The 9,065-nt window shown below is 43.9% G+C and overlaps 1 pseudogene across 1 annotated transcript; it reads right to left on the bottom strand.

The window, feature by feature from the left end:
- Positions 1-2,669: 2,669 nt before the first annotated feature.
- LOC308252443 (small ribosomal subunit protein eS6-like) lies at positions 2,670-3,429 on the bottom strand (annotated as a pseudogene). The gene has a single exon. The product of its transcript is annotated as a small ribosomal subunit protein eS6-like (transcript).
- Positions 3,430-9,065: the final 5,636 nt, after the last annotated feature.

Here is a 9,065-nt window from a genome sequence, read left to right as displayed (position 1 = left end):
CCCGGTGGTCAGTGCGCATCATAGCAACTGGTCGTTTTGCCATTTGATCAATTTGCTTATCGGGTTTTATTATATAGGATACTGCCCCATTTCTAAAATCTTAAACTGAAATTCAATTCATTCTATAGGACCATAATCAGCCATCTCCCCAACTTTCCCATTCTTTTATCCCACAGCCCTTTGATCTTTGTAACAGCCCACAATCCCATAATCTATCTCAGTTCAGCTTGATTTGCTTCCCAATCCTGGTCCAACGTTCAGATAATTCACTACCTTCCTAGAATCCTCAACCCCTTTGTCTCCTACACTTTCCATTTTGTTGATCACTGTCTCCTTTTCCTCGTGTTTACCAAACTATCTCTGCTCATTGCCTCCACTGTATTACCCGTTTATTCCTTAACTAGAGGCCCGGTGCACGAAATCCGTGTATGGGCGGGGGAGGGAGTCCCTCAGCCCAGCCTGCACCCTCTCCAATTTGGGACCCCATGAGGGATGTCCGACTGCCCGTTTAGGCCCAATCCTAAACAGGCAGTCGGACATCCCTCTCACAATCCAGGACTGCTGGCTCACAACTGCTCACCTGCCTGCCTTCCTGATTGCCCCTAACCGCTTCTGCCTGCCAGCCTGATCACCCCCTAACCACTCCCCTGCCAGCCTGATTGATGCCTAACTGCTCCCCTGCCAGCCTGCTTGCCCCTAACTGCCCTCTCCTGCAGGCCTGGTCACCCCTAACTGCCTTCCCCTGCAGGCCTGGTCACTCCCAACTGCTCTCCCCTGCAGGCCCGGTCACCCCCAACTTCCCTCCTCTGCCGGCCTGGTCACCCCTAACTGCCCTCCCCTTCAGGCTTGATGGCCCCCAACTGTCCTCCCTTGCAGGCCTGGTCCCTCCCAACTGCCCTCCCCTGCTGGCCATCTTGTGGTGGCCATCTTGTGTCCACATGGGAGCAGGATCTTTAACCACATGGGGGCACCCATCTTGTGTGTTGGAGTGATGGTCTATCTGCATATTACTCTTGTATTAGATAGGATAGAGGCCTGGTGCATGGGTGGGGGCCGACTGGTTTGCCCTGAAGGGTGTCCCAGATCAGGGTGGGGGTTCCCTTGGGGCGTGGGGCAGCCTGGGTGAGGGGCCTGTGGTGGTTTGCAGGCCGGCCACACCCCCTGGCGACCTAAGCGGAGGCCCTGGTATCTGGGATTTATCTTCTACAATTGAAACTTTGTAGCCTGGAGCAGAGCCAAGCCTTCTGCTCGCTCGGTGGCAGCAGCCATTTCTGTTGGGATTTATTTATCTTCTATAATTGAAACTGTAGCGGAGGCCAAGGCAGGGCAGGGCTTCAGAAGCTTGGCTTCCTCCATCACCGGGGCAACCCTAGCCTCCTGCTCTCTCCAGCTCCGTGGCTGCCGCCCTTTTTGTTGGGATTTATTTACCTTCTATAATTGAAACTTTGTAGCCTGGAGTGGGCCGGCCAGGGTGTGCGGAAAGCTTGGCTTCCTCCATCGCCGGGGAAACCCAAGCTTTCCTCCTGCTCTCTCCATGGCCGCAGCCATCTTAGTTGGGTTAATTTGCATACTCACTCCTGATTGGCTGGTGGGCGTGGCTGGTGGGTGTGGTGGAGTGATGATTAATTTGCATATTACTCTTTAATTATATAGGATTCCATGAAATCTGGCTACTTTCTCCCCATTTTGGGGAGATTCATCTAATCAACTCACAGCCAAATTAAGAATAGTGCTCAATTTTCAGTTCCTTGCTTGTTCCACAGCATTTGACACTGTTGGCTGGATAAATATTTCTTCCTTCTCATTCTAGCTCTCTCTCCTCTTCTGAGACATAATGCTATTCTTATTTTCTTCTTCCCTTTACCTGCACCTTACCTGTCTTCTTCTGGGCCTTATTTTTCTTCCCCTCATTCTCCAAAGCATAGTGTTTCCCAAGATGGTATCTTCATCTTATTTTCACCATATTTTTTTTCACTTATGGATCTAAACTACCTCTCATTTTCTCATGTAGTAAAACTTCAAGTTTGAAGACAGATCTGACCCAAGTTTTGGCATTTACTAGAATAGGATCTGGCACATAGTCAGTCCACAATAGGTGATTAGATTAATGAACAGTGAGAACATGAGCAAACCAATCAACCTCTCTAGGTCTCAGTTTCATAGTATTGTTACAACATATAAGAAACTTACCTTAGAGAACAGAAAATAACGAAGATAATATAACAAACAGCTACCCTAGCGTCTATTTCCTGTGCAAATGCACTCACACCAAATGTACAAATGTACATATATATCTTTACAACCCCTTGATCTCTACAGTTTGAAACATCCATCCCAAACCATCCTCTCTCCCTCTCTTCCCTATTTCTGTAGTAACGCTATCCTCCTATGCAGACCTGCAACAGTTCTTGTTGAAAGTTTCACAATAACTTTGTTAGTGGTCTGTTCACCATCAGTCTCTTCGTACTTAACCTTGCAAGTTTCATCTTCCTAAAAACATCCCAGATAATGCACTTCCCTGTTCAATAGCCTGTCATAGACCCCACAAGCTTATTGAATGGAGCAGACTCCCTAGTTTGGCAATCACAGCCCTGCATATATGACCAAAGTCACTACTATATATTTTTTTCTTTTTTTTATTTGCTGTCCTTTATTTGTTAAAAAAAATCTCATTTTTTACTGTACTTAGACTTGGAGGTAGGAGCTCTCAGAGAGGTCAGTCTAAATCTCTTGGTAATCTGTTCCTGCGTTTTTCTTTGGCCTCCTTCATTCTTAGCCAGAAGTTGAGCATATTCTGCGGCCTCTTCCTTATTTTTCTTAGTACGTTCTTTCTTCAGAGCAATATGCTTGCATTTGTGTTGCAAGACATGTGGAGGAACAAGATAGTCTTGGGTGCTTTAGTCCTACCTTCTTCATTTAGAGGCTTTCTCACAACGTATTTGCCAAGATCATCTTCTTTAGAGAGACTGAAGTTTGTGGATTCTGCTAGCTCTTTTGGGCCCCAAGTGATGAGGCACAGCGGTATCAGTGAGACCAGGAATATCTTTCTCCCCTTTTTTTACAATGATCAGGTTGAGAACTCTGAGATTACATTCACAATGCAACCCCAAACAGATCTGCATTTTCTCTCTCCAGTTCTCCTTGGTCTGTAACAGGAGTGCCCCTTACTCAGCAGCAGGCAGACTGTGCCCTGGGTCAAGACACCCTGCTTCATGGGAAAACCTTGTCATTCCCACCACTGATTTGGACCACATAATCTTTCCATCCTTCTCCCAGAGCGTCAGCAGCAACTTCTGTGGCCATACGCTCCTCATAAAAGTTACAAAGTTTTTGTTCATCGTCCACTTCGATGAGTTTCTGGCAGCCAGTGGCTGCAAAGGAGGTGTTGAGCTTCATCCTGAAGCAGCCAACAGCCTCTGAGATGCCACCAAAAAGAGACTACTACATATTTCTTAATCCATTTTTCTTTTTCTTCCCTGATCACCATTCATGCACATTTTCTCGTGCATTTCCTTTGGCCTATAAAGCTTTCATCCCCAACTAAAACTATTAAAATCTGATCAACATTCAAAGTCCTGCTCAAATCTTTTGGAAAGTCTTCCCTGATCCTCTGAATTGAACTTGATTGTTCTTTTTCTAGTGCTTTATCAGATTTTTTTGTTTGTTTGTTTTGTTTTTGCTAATTCTCACCCAAGAATATTTTTCCATTGAAATTTTAGGGAGAGTGGAAAGAAGGGAGAGAGACACATAGAGAGAAACATTGATGTGAAAGAGACACATTGATTGGTTGCCTCCCACAGGGCTAGGGATCAAGCCTGCAATCCAGGTATGTTCCTTGACTGGAATCGAACCTGGGGCCTTCAGTCCTCAGGCCGATGCTCTATCCCCTGAGCCAAACTGGCTAGGGCATCAATAGTTTTATCTTTATGACTCTTATTTTATTCTATTGTAATTAATGACATATATCTGCCTTCTCTACCATGTAATAAGCTCGTTAAAAAAGGTTATCAGGGCCCTAATCAGTTTGGCTTAGTGGATAGAGCTTCGGCCTGTGGACTCAAGGGCCCCAAGTTCAGTTCTGGTCAAGGGCATGTACCTTGGTTGCAGGCACATCCCCAGTAGGGAGTGTGTAGGAGGCAGCTGATCGATGTTTCTCTCTCATCGATGTTTCTAACTCTCTATCTCTCTCCCTTCTCTCTGTAAAAAATCAATAAAATATATATATTTTTAAAAAGGTATCAGGGATCATGTCTTCTTAATTTTTTTTTTAATATATTTTATTGATTTTTTACAGAGAGGAAGGAAGAAGGATAGATAGTCAGAAACATCGATGAGAGAGAAACATCGATCAGCTGCCTCTTGCACACCTCCTACTGGGGATGTGCCCGCAACCAAGTTACATGCCCTTGACCGGAATCGAACCCGGGACCTTTCAGTCCGCAGGCTGACGCTCTATCCACTGAGCCAAACCGGTTTTGGAGTGTCTTCTTAATTTTCATGTCCCAAAGAAAACCAACATTTTTGTACATAAAAAGGTCATCTATAAATATCTGTTAAATTTATGTGTATATCTTTAAGAAATTACACACTGGAAATTTAGTATTTTTTGAAACTGCTCATTATAATCATTTGTCTACATAGACAAAATGTAGCTTTCAGGGCTTCTTGGTGACACATCTCTTAGGAATTGACAGAAAGGCTTAGAAGACAGATATTTATCATAGCTGCGAAATGTCTTCCCCCGCCTTTTTTGGCCTCTCCCTCAAATCATAGAGATGGCTGAGCTGATGGATGAAATGATCAACTCAGAGAATAATTATTGTAACCTTTCCTCATTAAAAAGACAAGAAAGTATTTCTCACTCTAAAGATTCCAGTGTATGAGAGAGAAAAATGTATCAATTCAGAAAGAGCAATGGCAGGGATAATTGGTCAAGGCTTCAAAATGCTTTGTAAAACCCACCATGGATTTTCAACCCTTCCCAGGAGGTACATGGTGTAGCAAAAGGAGTAGGACTTATCCCAGGTCAGCCATCCATAGGCTATGAGATACTGTCGAGAGAAACCAAGATGGCGGCATAGGTAAACACCTAAACTGCTGCCTCGCACAACAATTTCAAAACTACAACTAAAAGACAGAACGGACACCATCCAGAACCACAGGAAAGCTGGCTGAGTGAAAATTCTACAACTAGAAGGAAAAAGAAAAGCTCACAGAGAATTGGAGGTACGGCAAAGGGGCTTTGTGCGCGCAGAGAGGAAGGGTGGCTGAGAGCCTGGCTGACTTTCTCTGGCGGAAGGGGGAAGGAAGCCTCCGACCGCACTGAACCCCAGTTCTGACTGCACTGAACCCCAGTTCCGGGCGAACCCCTGGAAACCCACGCTCTTACGGGGGGAGTCTGGACTCTCGGGCGGAGACTCGAGCTGGGAAAGGCAGAAGTCTGAAGGCGCGCGCGGGCCAGTGCGCACAAAGGCTGCAGAGGTTGCCACAGGCTTTCCCTAGTGGAAGGGAGTCAGAGGATCCTGACTGCACTGAGACCCAGTTCTGACTGCAATGAACCCCAGTTCCAGGCGAGCCCCTGGGGACCCACGCTCTTGTGGGGGGAGTCTGGACTCTCGGGCGGAGACTCAGGAGCCGGGGAAGGCGGAGGACTGAAAGTGCGCACGTGCACGCGTGCCAGTGCACACAAAGGCTGCGGAGGTTGCCACAGGCTTTCCCTAGTGGAAGGGAGTCAGAGGCTCCTGACGGCACTGAGCCCCAGTTCTGACTGCAGTGAACCCCAGTTCCAGGCGAGCCCCTGGGGACCCACGCTCTTGTGGGGGGAGTCTGGGACTCTCAGGCGGAGACTCGAGCTGGGGAAGGCGGAGGACTGAAAGCGCACATGCGCGCAAGGGCAAGGCTGACAGGAAGCCAAGACTGAGACTCCACCCCATCCAAGCTGAGCACAGAGCCTATTGCAATTTGGCAAGTCTAATCCTATAAGGCTGTCTCCAGTACCGAACTTCTCCCAGCATAGACACAGCTGATCCTTACAGCCAACTGGCCTGGAGGTCAATTCTTCCCAGTGATACCAACAACAATAAAGACTTAATTACAACAAGGCTGTACACACAGTCCACAAAGCGGTGCACCAAGAGTGTCCACCTCAGGTTAACTGGGGAAGCAGACCCACTGGGCCATATTGGAAACCTAGCACAAATATCTACCTTACCAACTCAGGGAATCAGTGAAAATGCGGGGTCAAAGAATCAGATCACAAAGGAGATACTGTCAATGTCACCCCTCACTTTTGGCCTCAATTTCCCCATCTATAAATAAGGAAGTGCTCAAAAAACAAAATGATGGGACACATCAAAGAGACACAGGAACCAATTAAAAGAGCTCCCAAAGGCCTGCTCCCAAAGAGCTCCTGATGTCCTCTTTTTCCCCCTGTTGATTCCTTCTAGCCCACCCCTGTCCCCACCTGATTGTCTGTGTCCATGGGTCATACATATATGCATGCAAGTTCTTTGGTTGATCTCTTCCCGCCCATCCACCTGCACCTTCCCTCTGAGATTCCACTGTCTGTTTCATAAAGCTGGAACAATTTAAGCAATAAAATAAATAACAAAATATTGGATTTTAAACTAAAATATAAAATAAATATCTATGAGTCCATACTGATGCAAATAAATGATTAAATAAATGGGAAGAGCTCAATCTCCCTTTCAGAAGAATTTGAAATAATTTATGTAGATAATCTCCCCTCCAAGAAGTAGAACTTAACTTTCTATCCCCTTCCCCTCTTTAGAGCAGGCTGGACATAATGACTGGTTTCCAATGAGAAGAACATGGGAAAGGGAAAAAAAAAAAAAAAAGTAGCTTTGCAGTGGAGAAACCTCACTACCCTGACCAGGTGCTCAAGATTAACAACAGCCCTAGCCGGTTTGGCTCGGCCTGGGGACTGAAGGGTCGCGGGTTCGATTCTGGTCAAGGGCATATACCTTGGTTGCAGGCATATCCCCAGTAGGAGGTGTGCAGGAGGCAGCTGATCTATGTTTCTCTCTCATCAATGTTTCTATCTCTCTATCCCTCTCCCTTCCTCTCTGTAAAAAATTCAATAAAATATATATTTTTTTAAAAAAGATTAACAACAACATGATGAGTCATGTTGATAGTGTGTAACCTTAATATGATGTAATGAAAATGGCACTACATCTCTGTGGTCTTCCTCCCCCAAACCCATGACCTCTGTCTAATATGAGATGAAGAAATCCAAATTGAGGGACATTTTGTAAAATATATATATATATATATATTGACTAGTTACTTTAAAAACTATCAAGGTCATCAAAGACAAGAAAAGTCTGAGAAACTGTCACAACACCAGAGGAGGCTAGGGAAACATATGACTAAATGTAATGTGATGTCCTAGATGGGATACCAGAACAAATAAAAGGACATTATAGAGAAAAACTGGTGAAATCTGAATAAAGTATTAAGTTTAGTTAATAATAATATACCAATGTTTATTTCTAATTCATAACAACTGTGCCTAGTGCTGTAGGATGTTAACAATAGAAGAAGCTGTGTGAGGAGTATATGCACGCTCTCTGTACTATCTTTGCAACTTTTCTGGAATTCTAAAACTATTATAAAATCGTAAAATTCTTCTTAAAATAATAGACTAGTTAAGATTCTAAGGAAAGCCCCACTATAAAGAATTATGTAGTTCCATCCATTTAAAAAACAACACTTAAAAACACTTTAGAAAATATGTATTTTATACATTTTCTACATAAAGTAATAAAAAGCCTAGCGTCCATCTCTCTGGACACCCTGTATAACTGCAAGTTAGTTGTACCATAACATTTGATTGACCTACTTACAATTGTTGTTCTTCCAATTATTCATTAAACTTATAAACTAAATTAATGATTGTTCTTACATGTCTTGGCAAAACAAATTAATACTATCTGAACAAATTAATAACCTTGGCTCCTAATTCCTGTGATTTTGACAGGTTATACTTTCAGTTTCTAAAACCGGAACACAGGGTAATCTTTAGGTAGAGATCTGTTCTATCAATACACATGGAGTTATTCTTAATAAGTGTTAGAAGAATGCCCCAGAGGAAGAGCAGACCTCATCATACCTTCTTGTCAAAACAATGAGAAGCTGGCCCAGTGCTCTAGTAAGAGACTTAGATGAAAACATGAAACATAATCCTCACAGTAAGGAAGCAACTCATTCACTCAACACTTTTCTTAACACCTGAGCTAAGAGTACAGAAATGACATTGAAGGGTTTCCATTCTTACTTCAAGGGCAAAATAGCAAAATGTTGTTAAAACAGGAGGTTAAGAGATGCTAAAGAGATGAAACTGAGTTCTTGAAATATTCAACTGAGTATTCAACTAGCACATCAGAAGGGGTGAGTAGTAGGAGTAAATATGTATTTCTTGAATAAACACTGATCACATGTCTCCCAGGGATTGTCTCTTCTGGGCCCAGTAGAGGATACAGAAATGAATAAGACACAGCCCATGCCCTCAAAGCACTTATTGTCTGATAACTAGAATAAGGGAAGTACACCATTTGTGGTAAGCACGAAGTAGAATATGTGCCCCGAGAAAAGTACAAGTGTTCCTGGAGATTAAGGAGGAATACATTCAATCTAATTGAGAGAAGGAGAGAAGATGGCATTTTGAGATAGGTTTCAATTGTGGTACCAACAAGACAGGTTTGGATGGGGGCACGTTATGCAGGCAAAGAGACAACCTCAACAAAATCACTCCAGTTTTCCTGTTTACCTGGGATATATGTAAATAAGCCTTGCGAAATGTGTCTTAAAAAGGAACCGAGGTAAATACTCAGTCTGGGGAGAGACTGGGATCAGAAGCATGATATTTAAGTGTTCTTAATGCATCACCCCTCAGACTGCTTATTGTATGTTAGGGGGCAAAAAGGAACTGTGTTGTGGAGTAACCAAACATTTTAATCAGTAATCATTATTAACATCACCAATGAGGAGCAGATGGCTATCATGTGGCTCTAGATGCCATACCCTAAAGACACGACCTTTCC

This window comes from Plecotus auritus (assembly GCF_963455305.1).
Source record: "Plecotus auritus genome assembly, chromosome: 6".
NCBI lineage: Eukaryota > Metazoa > Chordata > Mammalia > Chiroptera > Vespertilionidae > Plecotus > Plecotus auritus.
Note: the sequence above shows the minus strand (reverse complement) of the source record. Positions and strands in the feature narration are given on the sequence as shown.